This window comes from Pristis pectinata, chromosome 4 (genome assembly GCF_009764475.1).
Source record: "Pristis pectinata isolate sPriPec2 chromosome 4, sPriPec2.1.pri, whole genome shotgun sequence".
Lineage (NCBI taxonomy): Eukaryota > Metazoa > Chordata > Chondrichthyes > Rhinopristiformes > Pristidae > Pristis > Pristis pectinata.
The window spans coordinates 43,251,324-43,269,779 of NC_067408.1; the positions used below are offsets into that span (position 1 = coordinate 43,251,324).

The 18,456-nt window shown below is 38.2% G+C and overlaps 2 protein-coding genes across 2 annotated transcripts in view; one reads left to right on the forward strand and one right to left on the reverse strand.

The window, feature by feature from the left end:
- Positions 1-18,456, forward strand: part of ccnjl (cyclin J-like) — a 441,915-nt gene that overhangs the window by 360,548 nt on the left and 62,911 nt on the right. The gene's annotated exons all lie outside the window — the stretch shown is intronic.
- The window catches only part of LOC127569257 (alpha-1B adrenergic receptor-like), a 39,098-nt gene that overhangs the window by 19,133 nt on the left and 1,509 nt on the right, over positions 1-18,456 (reverse strand). The gene's annotated exons all lie outside the window — the stretch shown is intronic.

An 18,456-nucleotide genomic window follows, 5' to 3' on the forward strand; every position in this document is an offset into this window, starting at 1 on the left:
GTTATCGAGAAGCTTCATGTAATATTGAAATTAATAAATTACAGGGTATGATGAAGAAGATTTTTGATAGCTTTCCATATGTGGAAAATGACAGCTTGCAGAAAAACATCACCTGCCTCAATCCTACCTCTCCTTCCTGTTAATCCAATGATCATGGGTTTAAGCCCTACTGCAGGACTACCTTGATCATATGACCTAGACTGCTTTGTGCAGTGCTAAGGGAATGCCCTTCTCCACCAACATACTAACAGACCTCAAAGCTTCCATCTATAACACCAGTGAATGAAATTTCCAAGATCAACAGCTAAAATTTCAATGCAACCATTATTTTCTTCCAGATGTTTATTATCACCTTTGCAATGTTGACTGTGAATGTTGTGTGAAAGCCAACCATTTTGTGAGATGTCTCTTTCCTCCTATAGTTTTCACAACACTGATCAGACTTACTGTGCTTCCAAATGTGGTCAGCTGTTCCAAGGAAGACTATGCTCCCTCACAAGTTAGCTCATCTCTGGCTTCCATTCTTGTGCATTAAACTATGATAGCCAAAAATGGCATTTGACCTTCCATGCCACTTCTGGACTCAGTACTAATAAGCTGAATTGAGGGGCTGGAAGCACTTCATATATGGCCCCTCAGCTTTGTGGCAGGTCATCTGAAGTCAGGACCAAATCTGGTATAAATGGTGCAAACCCATTTCATTACATGGGGTCACATTCCTTGAGTGATAAGGTAAGTGCAGGTAGGTGGTTTGTTTAATTTTCTTTATTTTACTTTATTTTAATGTTATAAAGGACTTTGGCTGTTTTGTTCTGAATGATTTAAATAAATAATTAAATAGAATGAAATAAAAATTAAGTCTATTTGAACTTTTTAAAAGATGTCTCTGATCATTAGAAACAAAAATAAAACAAAAGCCTTTTGCAACAGTGAGTTGTCAAAAGGCCATCAGGGTGTTATTGGGCAGGGCTTCAGAGTCCAATTGGCCTTTCATAGCCTTGCTTTGTCAGACAGGTCTTCAGTATGGAGGTCAGGTCAGTTATCCTCTGCATCCAGGTCAGGTTAATATTGTCACTGTAGGTGGTAAACTGGGACAGGGGTCTGGATCCGAGCACCCCTTTCAACTTCAGTATTTACTTCCAATTCCTTAGTCTTGGTATAGTGGGTAAGAAATGGTCCAGCAAAAAATCCCTGTGTTATGCCACTGAATATATCTTTCCAATCTGAAAAGACCATTTTTTACACTATGTACTTATTTACTACAACATAGAAGGAGGCCATTCAGTCCATCATATCAACACCAGCTCCCAGCAGAGCAATCCCATCAGTCCCGTTCCTTATTTCCCTGTATCCCTGCAACTCTTCCTTTTTCACATGCCCATCAACTGGCCTTTGATTGTTTTGTCACTTAACTACACTGAGTGGTAATCTAAAGTAGCAAATTAACCTACCAGCACAAGTTGAGGAAGTGAGAGGAAACCTGAGTACCTGATGGAAACCCAGCGTTCACAGGGAGAACAAAACAGCCAAAGTCCTTTATAACATTAAAATAAAGTAAAATAAAGAAAATTAAACAATCTAGGTCCCTGGGTCTCTGAGACAGCAGCACTAACTGCTATGCCACCATGTCACTCAATGGTTACTTGTCCCATCCAGGCACAACTAGTGGAACTGCTGCTCCACAAATCCAGTGACCCGGATTCAACCCTGACCTCTGCTGCTGTCTGTGTGGACTTTGCATGTTCTCCCTGTGACCATGTGGATTTCTTCTCAGTGCCCTGGTTTCCCCCCATATCCCAAAGATGTGTAGGTTGTTAGGCTAATTGGCCATGTAAATTGTCCCTAGAATGTAGGTGAGTGGTAGAATCTGGAGGGAGTTGATGGGAAAGTGGGAATGACAGGTTACTGGGAAAATTAGTGGGGGATTGGGGTTTCTCTGTGAGCCAGCATAGACTCAATTGGCTGAATGGCCTCCTTCTATGTTGTAAGGAAATATGGAATAAAATATGGAAGGTCCATTCCTATTTCCACACAGCTATAGTGCTACTCATGTGCTATTATATTTGTCATAAGTCTTGTTTGTATACCCTTTCTTCACAGCTTTGAAGTTGCTTCCATATTCTTCTTCATTACATAAGTCAAGGTCATTAAGTGCTTCTGTCCTTGTTGAATTAACAAAATATTGACTGAGAAAATAGCCCCGAATATATTGCAAGATGACGCTCTCCTTTCTGGCATAAATATATTCCTTACCATGATCAATTTTTAGATAATTAACATTGGTAGAGGAGGAATTCCATGGTAGATGTGGGTGGCAAGAAACCCGTTAATGTGACAGAATGTAGCAGGTAGAAGCAAATAAGTCTGGTTGCCTACATAAGCCTAAAGACATCCTCCTACAGAGGAAATATAATAATCTGACAGGCAGCAAAGGTAAGTGATGTGGGTGCAAACTGCCATAAATGATTACATTCTACTTCCAAAATAACTGATCAATATTTACTGTAAACATTCAGTTAGCACCCAATATTGATACATAGCCAACACAAACTGAACAATGGTCACTTATTGACTTTCCAATTAACAAGCATTAGTGGTGTCCACCCACTAGAACATCACCTTGCCAGTGAGAATGCTGACAAGATGCATGATACTGTTGCAATAACTGAGAAACTGAGAATAACTGAGAAAGAATTAGGTTCAGGACAATAAGATGCATTAAGTTATCGCAAAGGAAACAATTGCTTCCTATGGAAGACAATGCTAGGCAACAGGAGGAGAAACAATAGTCCCTGCAGGTGAAAGAGGCAATTTCAATCTCGGTTACTCATTCACCTAACAATGTACATGACGTATTCACAGTAGATTTGTGCCTGTATTCAACTATCATGAATCTTATTTTTTTTCTCTTCTTTGAGGCAAATACTCTGAGGAGTCACTTACATGAAGTGAACAGTAAATTAAAACTGGACAGCAGAAGATGAATTGCCTGTCCATGTTTTTATGTCAGGAGAAGCAAAATGATGAAAAAAAGCTTAAGGAATAGAAAATCAGAGGCTTAACAGATTCACTCAGGGTAATATGTGCAGTGTAGATGAAAACCTGCCACTGAGTGATCCATTATGCTCAATGCCAAGGGATGGGTTACTCAGAATGAAGAGTAATATTGCAGGAAGGAAGTTTAAGTATGTCAGGTCTGGGGTTTAAAAACTTAGCTGATGATCTCAGCTGTTCCACAAAGAAAATTGAATGTCTGTAGAGTCTTAAATAGGTAAAAAAAGAAATGCAAACATTTTCAGAAGATGTGCAGCAGATAGCAAAATCCTTTGTGTTGTTATCTGAGAGAGGTTTTCAAGAAATTGGTACATCCTGGAAAGAGTGGCAGCCATAAGAATATCTACAAGTATCTCATCCAATGTAGAGACTTGCAGGCAAGTGCCTCCCAAATGAATTTTTGGTCTCCAGGCTCTAGGTGACCGAATGGAGAAATTGATATATCCCTGGCTTCAATATATAGAGTCACATCTCAGAGGGCATGGAGTATAACAACCATTATCTTCTATTAGGGAATGGGTTCATACTGTCATAAGAACTGTTGCTTCCAGGATTAGCTGGAACATCATTTAATTCATAAAAATTAATGGCATACAGTCATTTTCTTGGTTCGGCCTTAAGATTTAATGAAGTGAATTGTCCTGCCAAATAAGGTATTAATTAGTTACTAGCAGCAGATAGTATAGGTGATTGGCTGATTGGAATAAGTCTCTTGAGAGCCCTTGGAATGAGCTGGTGGCAGGAAAATTAAATCACTGTTGTGACTTTCTCAGCCACAGTAAGTATCGCCTAGGGTAAACTTGGAACTTAGAAGAAGTGATATTATCTCATTCAAAATCTGTCATTGTATGGCTGCGTTGGTTGGAGGGTGTGCCATTTTCTATCTTTTCTGTTCTGATGGACTTTATAATAGAGATCATATGGGAACAAACCTAGCAGACCCAGGCACCTCTCATTGACTCATGAAGACTCATTACTTTAAGTCACCAGAGCAATGATTTGTATGACAAAATATAGAAATACAACCAAAGATGAAAGATTATTGCTGGTGTTTATCTAATAGCTTGTTAGATTCCCTGCATGTTCATGCTGACCTGAGCCATACTTATTATGACAGTGAAAGAGGCCATTCAGCCTATCAGGTCCATGCCAGCTCATAGCAGTTCAATCCCATGAGTCCCATGCCCCCATCCCGGCAGCTTATCCTCTCTCACATGCTGATAAATTCCCAATTCATTCTTTTGCCACTTAACTACACTGGGCTCATTTACAGTGGCCAGTCAACCTACCAGCACATCTTTGAGATATGGGAGGAAACTGGAGCACCTGGGTTAAACCCACATGGTCACAGGGAGAACGTGTCAACACGACACAGACGGCACGTCATGTCAGGATTGAACCCAGGTCACCAGAGTTGTGAGGCAGCACCACTAGCTGCCACACAACTGTGTTGTCCATATGGAACAGATTCTTATCTCTGAGTCTCCTATCTGTGCCAAGTACACTGATCTAGCAGAGATTGCAATATAAATCCATGGACAAGCCGGATATCCTGTTCCTTGATATTATCCAATGGTCTTTCCTGGAAAGGTCAATCTCTAGTGAGGTCACGTTCAACAAAGATATACCACTGGTCAGATAGCCTGATATCATCTCTTGTCAAGGCTCAATGACTTAAGGGTATATACAAGTAGCCAGGGCTCATAGATTCTTTTTCCATTGTAAGATTACATGAAAGGAACAACAATTCTTAGATAAAATATTTAGAATATTGGAAAATTTCTAACAAAAGCAGTAGTAAGTAATCAAAAATGTCATCTGAATGACAAAATATATTAATTAACAGTTATATTAGACAATTAAATATTCATTTGACACTTCAGAACTAAAATTCAGTTGTGTAACATTCTGGGTTTTGATTAAAAAAAATCTGCTAAACTTATTAATGAGAAACAATCGATTGCTGGTTAACAATGGAGCTCAGAACATTTAATAGCATAAATTTTATGATTGTGATGAGGGAAAAACTGTAGGCGTTAGCTTTACATTATGAAACTGACAACACTTTTGGAAAACACGTTTAGTATGGAAATCCAGAAGTTGCGGTCTACAGGGTGGACTGTTTTTCAACCTTTACCAGCATAGTTTCAGAATTTAGTGATCTCCTAAGAACTAGGTATTCATGAACTATTCTTATTGCAAAAAATCCTGAAATGTTAAGTTTACATACCATTAAAAACTTACAACTGAGGTACAAGTTTTTAATGGTATGTTAAGCAATAATTAGAGATTGGCATTCCCTCTGAGCCGAAGAAACTAATTACATAGATATGTCACATATATCATTCAGATAAATACTTCAAATGTCTTTAAGAATATCAAAATATATTCTAAATATTGATGGTGTTTTAAGGTTCTACCTTAATATAACATCTATGTTGCAAGCTTTACTTTGCTCTCTGAAAATTTTTGATTGGTTAGATAATACTAATGCCCCTTACTACCTGTTTAGCTGCTTGTGCAAATTTTTCAAGGTTATCAGTTGTTCAGCCAACTTGTTACTTGCTGCTGCTGTGTTACTTTAGTTAAAGACTAATGTTTCTGTTTATCTGAAGTAATAAACAAAATCCAAATATCAAAAAAAAGGCCCCACCTAAACCGCAACATTGTGGAAATAGTGGATTTTGCAATATCAGGCTTTGATGGCAATGGGCTGGATTATCTGGTCTGCTTTTGCTCTATGCCACTCTCAGGGTCTCTGACCTCCAGCTTAGTTGTTCCTAATGTCTCTGGCCTCCCTCTCAGCTGCTCCTCAAGCTTGCTGTCATTCCCAGATCTCAGACCTGCCTGCTTTTCCAGTAGACCCAACAAAACAAACCAATCATGCTCCTGGATTGCAGCAATGAACTGCAGTGCATGAAGTTTTAGTTACTGAAGTAAAACACTCTGCAGATTGCCATTAACAATAATTCACTTTGATTTTAAGAAGTCACTTACCCTGTTCACACAATTCCCAGATGTCTTTTGAGGGCAACACATCATTTCCATCTCCCACTATAACTAAAAGCTCATGAAATCTAAATGAGCAAGGAGATATCCAAGTTCATTTGTCAATCATAATTATTTCTGTAACATATATTCTGTAACATATAATGCAGCGCCCAATCATAAATACAGATGTGGTTCTACTGTTACATTAACAAAGGCACATTTTTCAATAGTTGCAATGAAGCATGATCCTATGTTCACAAATTATTCTACAGTTAGATCCTGTAAAGTAGTTACAGCAATATACTTCATTGTAAATTTGTTCAGAGCTACAGTCCAAAACTTGCTTATTCTGACTCCTACATTACTCTTGGATATTGATACAAATAATGTACAGAAACTTGCAGGGAGTTTGCCTGCTGAACCTGCACAGATACCAGGTTAGACCAGGAACAGAGAGCTCATCCATTTGAAATGGAGAGAAATAGCTAGCAGAGAGAAAGGCAAGTCTAACATAATTTAAATAGTTTGTTTTTAAATGTTTTTAAATGTTATTCAATGATTTTAACATTTTAAAAAAATCTTCCTCATCTTTAGATTTTTCCAATTATTGAATTTAATTGTAATAGCCTTTGAATGCTTCTGAAAGCTTGGGATAAACTTAGCCAACTGTCAAAGTTTATCCAGCTGTTTCAGTGCTGTTTGTTCTAGCCCACCTGCATAATTGTAATATATCACACAAGGTCCTGCTGCTGTGCAGGTGCTCACCAGCAAGTTGACATTGGGGTATCTGCTTAAGGTACATCGTGCAATCAGTATGTGTGTTAGGAATGGCCATGGTGGCATGTCATCAGCAGCAGGTTTTGGCTCAATGCCTCATATTAATATTTTACAGATTAATTGCAATATTGTTCTAATCTTACGGGAATCATTGTCACACCAATATTTTTATTCCTCTTTGATTAGAAAGAGAAGACTTTTGATTTTTAATTAATAAATCTTACTCTAAGTAATATAAGAAAGTTTTATCACTGCAGGATGCAGGAGCTTGTAATATATAATAAGATTTATTGACAAAAAATTATTTTACTCCAACTGTAACATGGTGAATCTTTTGGTTCTTTTTCTATAACCAACATGGATAGTGTTACAGTTACACATAATAAGCCATATTATATGTTATTGGAAATAACTTTACAGTTACTTATCCTGTTCTATAGCTAAAATAATACATATATTCACATACACTCTTAGCTGGACTGAAAATCACCACACACATAACCATTTACTATAATACAAACTTTACACTCCTGCATTTACACCTGCATTGCTGTGCAGTTGCAGTAAGGGTTGGATCATGCTGAACCTGGCCTGTGGCTTTTTCTTGTTTCTCTCGGGATGTCTGAACCCACACTTATCTTTTGCAACTGCACAGCTCCAGCTTATCACCTGCAACTGTTCCATGAAGTGGAGCGGTCCGTGAGGAACATCTAGGCCAAAGGTGACAGGAAAAAAGACCCTGCTAGAGACCACTCTAATGGCCTTTTGAAAGATTTTGCCATCACAAAGTCTTTGATCAAATACACTTTGAAGCAGCTGAAATCCATTTAAATAATTACAATTTTTAATTAAAAAGTAATTCATTCAAATATTGATGATGTAAATTAACTTATACTTTATTCTAATTAATATAATACTTGAAATAAATCTCTTACCATGACTTATCTTATTAGTGAAGGTGGTGACTTCATTCAAATGAACGTGGTCATCAGCAATGGAAAGTGTAAAGTCGAGGAGCCAGATACAAAGTGTATCCAGCTTCTTACCTCAATGTATCACACAATGCCCAGGATTGGTAGGTTAGATGCTCCCACAGATGCTGCAGTGTACAAGCATGGAACATGCTCAAACGTGTACTGCGACTAGTCATTGCTTTTGAATGGAATAGCTGGCAGTGTGACGTACAGTTACATGTTGCTGTCTGTCTACAGTACTGTATCATTTTATAATGACAATAATGTATATTAACTGCTAGAAACTACACATTCTTCAATAATTACATTAATAAAGACTCACTGATATACACCCATAGTTTAGTAGGATACATACATAACTCCTGAATTTATTAATTAACACGTTTCTCTACACTGATAGTACATATTGAAATGTTTACGGTGAGAGTAGTAGACTTCAATGTGTACACATACCCTTACATATAATATATACTTCTAAACAGTAACAACAGTGATTTATGGGGCAATAATGTATGTAGTTCAACACCATACTGATAACATACAGATTGCTGTTTGGTTACATTGGTGCATATGACAAACATAACTGCAAAATGACACAAAACTGCTTTACAATTATGTAAATGTACACACACTGAAATATGTTTCTGAAGGTTTCCTTTTGGGTATTCACAAGACACATGCAGTCACACAAATCTCTTGCTATTTTAAAACACAATTTGAAATACTGAACAAAGCAAATTTCAAAATATTTTCAATGCTATAATCCATGGAGGCCAAAGAAATTCTTAGCCTATGATGATTCAGTGTGGGAATGTGTGCTCTTGCACGTTTCTTCTAACAATGGGTAAACGAGGGCACTTGGCAACCATCCACTAACCTGTCAACTGGGATTACTGATATTGCATTGTCGCTTTTTCCAATGGATGCATGAAATGATTTACAAATGCTCAACTACTGCTATCAAGTATCTCCAAGATAGAATTAATTTACCAGTGGTGAGTGTTTAAGTAGGTAAACATCAGGCTGATTACTAAACCTGGTTCTCTGAATGCTGATCTTCCTCTGATTTAGCAGATCTAATCTTCAATTTCTTCAAGCACTTCCAGTCATCTGATATGGCAGTAAAGACTACCATGGAATCAATTCTGATGCCTAAAATGATCATATCTATTAAATTATCCACCAGCAACTGAAATATATGGAAGCGAGAGACATTTACCCAAGTCTTGGGAAATAAAGAAATACTTGGCTAGCATGTAATTTTTTGGAGATCAACAATCATAAATTGAGCTTATTAAACAAGAAAACATATCAGAGAAATCCCCTGTAGTTCTTATTAGGTGGTGTCTGAAATGGCAGACTGCATGTAAGGTTTTAATAATGCTATAGTGGTGAGGGAAAAAATGTTCTGACTACATGTTGACAATTTCAATCCAAATCAAAATTTGTGCATAGTGAATATTGACTGCATCTTTATGCAGAACTTCTTGGTTTGCAAAAATGTTTCCATTCTTCCCAGCCTTATAACCTCACATTAATACAAATTGACTTAAGAGATACACAAATTAAGCCTATTTAATCACGGTTTATATGGCACAACACCCTGTCCCTCTCTAACAGCTGTATGCTATTTCAGTGTTGTATACACACACACATTTCAAATATTTATTGCCATCACTTCAGGGTCATTTCAAATAGACTGCACTCTGTCTTAAATGGATTTTATGTTCTAAAACAAAACATAAAAGATTAAAAAATCAATAAATGAATTAATAAATCTTTCCTTTGCGACATTCACTTGCAGGATGACTTATAAAGTTAGTTTATGAAATAAGAGTTGAGCACAAGACATTCAATTATCACATGAAGTGTGGTTTTACTGTACCATAATATCTTCACAATGCTTGTCAACATTTTACAAATGAAATCCAAATGAAGGCAGGATTGTGGAAGTTCTGGAACTACTGGGGATTATCTAGCTGCCTGGCAGTTGGGGAAATATATTAACTGGATAATGTCAGTGGATATTTGTCCACTAGTATCTAGTGGACCATAGTTTCTATCTTTTATACGAGTTACATAAAGCCTATGAGAGCCTGGCTATCTAATTGCCAGCGCTTGACTTCATTCAAAATGTTGATCCTTTGTAGAAGAGAAAATGAATAAGAAGAAGCAGATGTGAATTGATCCAGCACTCCAATTACCTACTTGTACTCAGTCTCTCTCACTGAAAAGATTCTGTGCAACATACCCTGGAACAGATACAGGAGCTGCTCCTGCATTGCCATCCTACTGGCCCACTGGTTGAGAAGTGGCACTTAGTGATCAAGTTGGTAGGGTAGAGTATGTGGAGCAAGGTGATGAAGCTTTGCGGCTTCTCAGGGGCTGGAGGACCCATATCCACCCTATCCCTGTTGGTGGGAGGTTGGCCTGTGCAGATTGGCAGTGTAAACTCCAAGAACAACCCCTCGCAGGTTATCTTCTTCACTTGTAATATCAGGGCCAAATCAGAGCTCCCAGAGATTGAGAATACTCAGTAAGTGCAGCACGATGGGGCTAGATGGAGATGCCTTGCCAACCTTGCCATGACTTGACAGAGAGGAGGAGAACAGGCAGAGGGCAGAGGGACAGCAGTCCCTGGCACAGGTGCCAGACAGCCTTGCTCTGGTTGCCATGTCCCAGGAGCACTGGCCTTGGCCGCTGTGAGCCTGGTAACAGGCTCTGCTCCATGCTGCTGCCAGCTTCATTACCTGCTCCAGTTGCCAAGGGACCAGAGCTATGTGCAGATGGGCAATGTTGTCCCAGTTGCCAGGCAGCACTGGATCTCTTACTGGTAGTGCCAGATATTCCAAGGCCAGGCCAATGCTTGTGACTGGACTCTGACTACCGGGCCTGAGGCTAGGCTGACAGGTCCTGACTATGTACCTATCAGGTTCGGATTGGGTCAAGTGTCAACAAAAATTGTAAGTTCTTAGGCTTGAGTCAGGTTCAAATCGCCTGTGGTTGGATCAGGTTTTAATCTGATCCCAAAGAGAACTATAGATACTATACTCTTTAAACAGGTACTTTAGACCAACCATTCTGTGCTGGTGTTATAGTTTCAGGATTGTGTTCTATTCTTTTCTCCCACATATCTTTAAGAATATTTGCTGCAGCAAACTGGGACTGTGTGTAGAGCTGCTGCCACACATTTTTGGCAACCCACGTTCAATTCTGACCATGGGTGCTGCCTGTGTAGAATTTGCACGTTCTCCTTATGACTGCATGATTTTCCTCCCACATTCCAAAGACATGCCGATAGATTAATTGCTCCTAGTGTGTAGGTGAATCTAGGGGGAAGTTGTTGAGAGTGTGGGGAAAATAAAATGGGATTAGTGTAGGATTAGTATAAATGGGTGCTTAATGGTTGATGCAGACTTGGTGGGGCAAAGGGCCTGTTTATGTTCTGTATGACTCTGTGAACATCAGCATACAAAAAATAAGAGCAGGAGAAGACCACATGGCTCCTTGAGCCTGCTCCACCTGTCATTAAGATCATGGCTAATCTCCTACGTTAGCACCATATTCCAGCACTATTCCCAAACCACTGATTCCCTTAATGTCCAGAAGTCTATCATCTATGTTTTGAATGAACACAACCACTGAGCTTTCACAGTTGTTTGGGATAGAGAATTTCAGAGCGTCACCACTCTCTGAGTGAAGAAATTTCTCCCCATTTCAGTCCTAAACAATCCATTTCTTATTCTGAAACTGAGCTCCCTGGTCCTAGAGTCCTTATCCAAGGAAAATATCTTCCCTACATCCAGTCCATCAAGCCCCTTATGAAGTTTGTAAGTTTCAATGAGATCTTGTCTCATTCATCTATACTATAGAGAATACAGTAGTGGTCTGCTCAATCTCTCCTCATATGGCAAACCCATCATCCCTGGAACCAATCTAGTCACAGCACTTCCTCTATGGCAACTCACTTCTTAGCTAAGGAGACCAAGACTGTGCACAATACTCCGGATCATCTCACCAAGGTTCTATATTACAGCAATAAGATTTTGTTACTCCTGTATTCAAATCATCACATAACAAAGCTCGATATACCACTTGCCCTCTTAATCACGTAATTCACCTACATGTTGGCCTTCAGCGACTTATATACAAATAAACCCAGGTCCATTTGAACATCAGCATTACCCAATCACCCAACATTTAACAAATATTCCACTTTTCTGTTATGTACACCAAAGTAGACGGCCTCACATTTTTCCACATTGTATTCCATTTGTCTTGTTCTTGCCCACTCACTTGGCTTGTCCATATCCCCTTGACGCCTCTCTACATCCTCCTCCATAATCACAATCCTACTTGAACAGCTATGGTTTAAGTCCCAATCCCTCTGGCACCCCACTAGTCACAGTTTGCCAACCTGAGAAAAATCCATTTATTCCCACTCTTTGATTTCTATCTGATAACCAATTCTTAATCCATGTCAGTACATTACCCGAATTCAAGGTGTTCTAACTTGTTAATCAACCCCGTGTGTGACTTTATCTAATGTCTTCCAAAAATCCAAATACATGATAACCATTTGTTTCCCCTCAGCTATTCAATTAGTCACATCCTCAGAGAACTCCAGAAAATAAATCACACGCAATTTTCAGTTCACAAATCCCTGTTGGCTCTACTCAATCTTATTGTTCTTTTCAACGTGTTCTGTAAATAAGCCTTCATTAAAGTTTCCAGCATTGTCCCTACTACGGATGTTGGTTGGTAATTTATCTCTCCCTTCTTCCTTAAATAGTGGAGTCAGATTTGCTCCCCTCCAATCCACAGAAACAATTCCAGGATCTATAGAAGTTTGTAAGATGATAAATATAGTATTAACTACCTCCAGTGGCACCTCTTTCAAAACTCGGGAATGTAAATCATCAGGTCCATGGATCTCTGAAACAAGTTTTTTAAATGTCTACTACTAGAAAGAAAAATGTGAAGTAATTGTTTAATTGCTCTGCCATTTCCATCTTCCCCATTATAAATTCTCCTGCCTCTGTGTGTCAATGGCACATTCTTGCCCTCATTGATCTTTTGTTGTTTTACATAGCCGTAAAAGCTCTTGCAGTCCATTTTTAGTTTCTTGCTCTCATACTCTCATATTATTTTTCAATTTCTTGGTCCAAATATTCCTTGGTATACTTATTTGCTTCTGCTTAACAACATTCAGTCCAACTGCTCTGCCTGGTGATAAGTTCCAAATCAAAAACAGAAAATGCTGGAAACTCTCAGCAAGCTAGGAAGCATCTGCAGAAAGTGAAACAGTTAATGCTTCAGGTCTGGGACTCCTTGGCAGCACCTGAAGTTTTCTTGATTTTCAAATCTTAAGCACTCTCTAGGTAAAGAAACTTCTCCTGAATTCTTAATTACTTATTAGATGAAGGAGAGGGCCCCAAATGTCCAATTTATCAATTGATATCCATGAGTTAATTATTAATACCAAGATGGCCTTTTTAAGTCAGTGCATCATCATTAGGTATCCAGAGTTATTAATTTACCTCAGGCAATTGACTGCAATGAATTAAATATTGTGTGTAATTAAGTATAAAGGACAAATGATTTGTGCCACTATTTGGGACAATTCCTATCCAAAATGATTTGAATGTTTAATAAGATTTAACTAGCTTTTTAATTAAATCAGCTGTGAAAATCTTTGATATGCTTGTCAATATGTAACAGCATAAAAACAAGTCAGGTCTGAAATATTTTTCTTAGTTTATTGGGTGGGAAGTCAGTGAAGGTATATCCTGCAGAAATCCAGTAATTTACATACTATTACATTCAAAGTTGTGGAGATCTCTGGTTGCCTATTCCTACACTAACCAAACACTAGGTTGCCATGGGTTTGGGAGAAGGTGGCATTTCCTCAAAATTTGTGCAATTGAAAATACACAGAGCCAATGAAATAACCCTTCATTTCTAGTACACTTCGCCTGAATTAAATGATAAAACTACCTTCTAACACAATCTTATTATTCCCCCACATTAAACTATTAATGTGTTATAAAGTGTTGTTTAATAAAGGGAGCAGGGATAAGCACAGCAACTACAGGTCAGTCAGTCTAACTTCAGTGGGAAAAGTTTTAGAAACATTGAACTGAGACAGGATTAATAGCTACCTAGAGGAAAATGGATTAATTAAGGGTTGTTGGGGCCAAATCATATCTAACCAATTTGATTGAATTTTTTGATGAGATAATGGATAAAATTGATGCGAGTAATGTAGTTGATGTAATAAATACAAACCACCAGAAGGCTTTTGATATGGTGCCATATAACTGACCTATGAGCAAATTTGAAGCACATGGCATAAAGAAAGTATGGATACCAAAACGGCTTAGGAACAGACAACAGAGGGTTGAAGTGAATGGTTGTTTTCTGAAATGGAAGAAGGTGAATAGTGGTGCTCCTCAGGTATTGCTGTTTTTGATCTATATTAATGACCTAGACTGGGGGATGCAAGCCAATTTCTAAACTTGCTGAAGGCACAGATTGGTGGATTGGGCAAGTGCATGACAAATTAAGTTTAATGTGGAGAGATCTGAGGTGGCGTATTTTGATAAGGAGAATGAAGAGAGGCAATATAGAATAAAGGATACTGTTCTAAAAGGGATGCAGGAACAAGGAACCTTGGGGCATGGGTGCACAAGTCATTGAAAGCTGCAGGACAGGTTGAGTAAGTGCTTAATTAGGTGTACACAATTCCAGGATTTATTGACTAGAGACATCAACTCTAAAAGCATGGAAGTCATGTTGAACCTTCCTAAAACATCGATCTGGCCTCAGCTGGTGTTGTGTTCAATTCTGATCACCTCATTATAAAAAGGATGTGAAGGCATTAGAGAGGGTCCCAAAAAAAATTCACAAAAATGATCCTGGTGGAGAAGCAATGTACTAGAGGTTACAGTTATAAAATAAAGGGGAAGAGAATGAAGAGTGACAAGAGGAACAGCTTTTTTTATGCAGCCTGGGCTGAAATCTGGAATGCACTGCCTGGGGATGTGCTGAGGCAGGTTCAATCGAGGCACTCAGGAATGAACTGGATAAGTATAGGATGAGGAAAAAATTTCAAGGCTGTAGAAAAGGGGCCAGGATTTAGAACTAGTGTGTTGGTCTGGTAGAGATCCAGTGTGGACTTGATGGGCCAAATGGCCTCCTTCAGTGCTATGACCATTCCATACTTCTGTATTTCCACCAAATAACCAGGAATATATTACTATCCAAATCACCGACTTTTTACATGTCTAGAACCAATTTTTAATCTGGCAGAACATTTACACTAAACTATTGAATGAAAAGTGAATGGAAAACAGTCACTTAACAGCACCACAATGGAATGATAATGAAAGGGATGGAGCCCATAATGGCAATAACTTGTGCATAGCAGCAGGGAAAGTATTACCAATTATAATTGTTCTCTTGTCTTCACATAATAGCCATGGTGAAAATGTTTTGCAAGTCCAAAGTTGATAGAAGAAATTACACAAATATTCTGATCTGTCAATGGTATGTATTGTTTGGTGTATTACAGAGCTATTCAAATCTTCACTGTGATTTTCCTAAATTACTGCTCGCTCTGTTGGTTATCTATACAGTAAGAGAGTAAAAATGATCCTAATCATGGGATCCAAGGTAACACGGACTGATGCACTGAACTAGTTTATTGCGCAGTGTTTGTAGCAATGTAGGCAGAGCTATCTCACAGATGGTCTGGGGCGTTATATTGACATTATCAGTCAAAATTCTGACAGGATGTGGAGTACAAAACTGCTTGCCCATTGGTAATACTGAACCAAACAAAAGTAACTGCAGATAATGGTTGCAAGTTCTAGGGTTTTTGCACCAGATCCAAAGACAATTCAATAATAATATGATCAATGGGTCTCTGTACATTAACTTTCCCATGTAATTACAGATGGCTGAATCTTTAGATCGATTAGCAACTCTCCCCAAAACCTTTTGCTTTATGCTATTCAGTAGAATGCCTTATTTGAGATAAAATACAAGTTTCCTGAACATTAAGTATTATTCAAAGAGTTAAAATAATTGAATTCTACCCAGAGAATAGTGAAGGGAGTAGCTTCTTCAACTCCTCCAGCTAAATCTGTTGACTCAGGCTTGTTCTGTACCTCAATCCCATTTACCCATCTGTTTGATGACCCTACATAAACTCGAGCCTTGAAAATTTCAATTGCACTGTATCTAATGTCTTTCCAGATTTCCTTACTCTTTGTATGGAAAAGTAGTTCCAGTTTTACTTCCCCCCCCCCCAAATGAAAAGCCCGTCTCCATATGTAAAAATATTTCTTCTTGTTTTGTGCTCCCTCCTCAAGAGGAAATAGCTTTTCTATATCTACACTTTTTTCATTATTTCAATCCCTCTGTTGGAGTACCTTCCAGTCACAGAATACAAACTGAGCAAGTAAAAAGGTTTTTAAGGGTAATTATGTCAATTTGAACAACCTACTTTTCCTTACAGAGTGGCGGGCAATAAGCGAATGGAAGAAACAGAGTGACGTTGAGGAGTCAACAGTACTGCTCAAGTGAAGGGGTTTTTGGAGGTATTTGAAGGACTCAAATTGGAGATTCTGAGGGAAGGAGTTGTGAAGGGACAGAATATTTTGATGCAGAAAAGGCAACTCATAGTGGAACAGGGAGCAAAGATCAAGAATTAAGTGGGATTATATAAAATATACAGCATAGAAACAGGCCATTCAACCTGCCCACATCAGCCCGTATGCTGCACTGGAGAATTCTCTTGTTTTGCCTCATCTGAATCTATTGTATGGACCAGCAAAAACTATCTGCTTTAGCCACCCTTGTGGTGGCGAGTTCCACATTCTCAGCACTCTTCCGGTAAAAAAGTTTCCTCTGAATTTCTGGGAGACCACTGGTGACTTCTAGCTATGCTCTTCCCGATGTTTAAACGCGTATTCTATCAAAACCAATGGTCTGCGTAGCAGAAACGGAGGGTAACACGATGTGCATTTTGTGTTGTTCAAGCTGCACTTACTTGTATCGTTAACAGTGGTCAGGGAAAGCAGAACAGGAAAGGAACTAAAACATCCTTTGCTGAAGAGCGAGTCTATTTCTCAGAAGACATCGGACTCAGTAACGCAGTAACTGAGTGTGGCGGCTAAATGCCGCGCTAGAAGCGTATTTAATATTTGCTACTGATCTGGGTATCAGAAGTCTGGAACATTTCTTTTATATTATATTCATTTACTAAGAGATCATTGGATCTACAGATTTTTTATATTTTATTGTTCTTTATGACTATCGATGCTATGATTGTTATTCTGATCTCTTTGTATTACATGTATAAATATTGATGCTATATATCAATCTGCATTAATTTGAAAACTAATAAAAAGATTGAAAAAGAAAGAAGTCTGGAACATCTATGAAAGTAACTAAGTACCTGCTTTCAGTTTGACGGAGTAGCCTCCTTGCAATTAATTGGATTTTTCATTACTTTAGAACAGAATTGCCTTGCTTTAGTTATATTTTTATTGAAATAATATCAAGTTACCAGCTTCAAGAATGTGGGCAACCATAGTTAAGTGATCATGCGTTTCCAAAATAGATACAAAGTTTGCCTCGATTCTTATTAACCACTAACATTAAATCGTCCCTAATCTCATCGATTCAGCAACTTTGTCAATTTAGAGCTCTTCACCAGAATCAGGTTTATTAATCACTGACTTCTGTCGTGAAATTTGTACTGTACTGCTGCAGCAAAACAACAAGACATAAAAAACATTATAAGTTACACCACTAGACTATATAACAATATAGTATAGTACATATTCACCATCGACATAAGCAATCACTGAAAATGTCATATTCTTACTGTTTAAGAACACATTAAAAATGGAGAGCATGAAATGGAAGGCTATTTAATGCTAATCAACATTATCCTCATCTTTAGTTTTGTGCTGTGTTCGGTTGGAGTCTTTAATAGGAGCTATTTTCAGAGCTTTTAACCAATCACCCCACTCTTACCTCCAGAAATCGTTAATACAACTCGCCCAATTTTACTCTCTGAAAGTGCTCTTTTATTGGAGATCATCCTTCCTCCATTTACAAGGATAACTTCCAAGGTCCCAGATACAAATAAGTAAAAGAATAAATCTTGCTGCCTGAATAACGTGTGCAAGCTATTCATTCATTCCTTTCAACATGGGCGGATTTTCGAATAAGAACAATGACAAAGCTAACATTCTCTGTTTTGCGTTGTTAAAATAACAATCTTATAACTTTTAAACATATGTTTAGTTCTCACTGCAAATATTATTTAACCTGATGCTAATCAACGAACTGAATAGAGAGGCTTAGGAATGCGCAAAACTATTTTCCCAGTTTGAAACAACTTACAAAGAGAAAGTATCACTACAACATTTGATACTTTTGCCAAGACTGTTGCAGCCATTTTGTGATTATATGTGCTTCCCACTGTGAAGAAACCCGCTACAAACATTTCACAGGACATGAAAAAAAAAGCGCGGATAGGAGGGTTCAGGACATCAATTGGATCAATATTTTAAAAATCCACTAAACATTTAATACTTTAAACGTTTGCTTTTCCATTTTTTTCAGTTTGCCTGGAAACTTCATG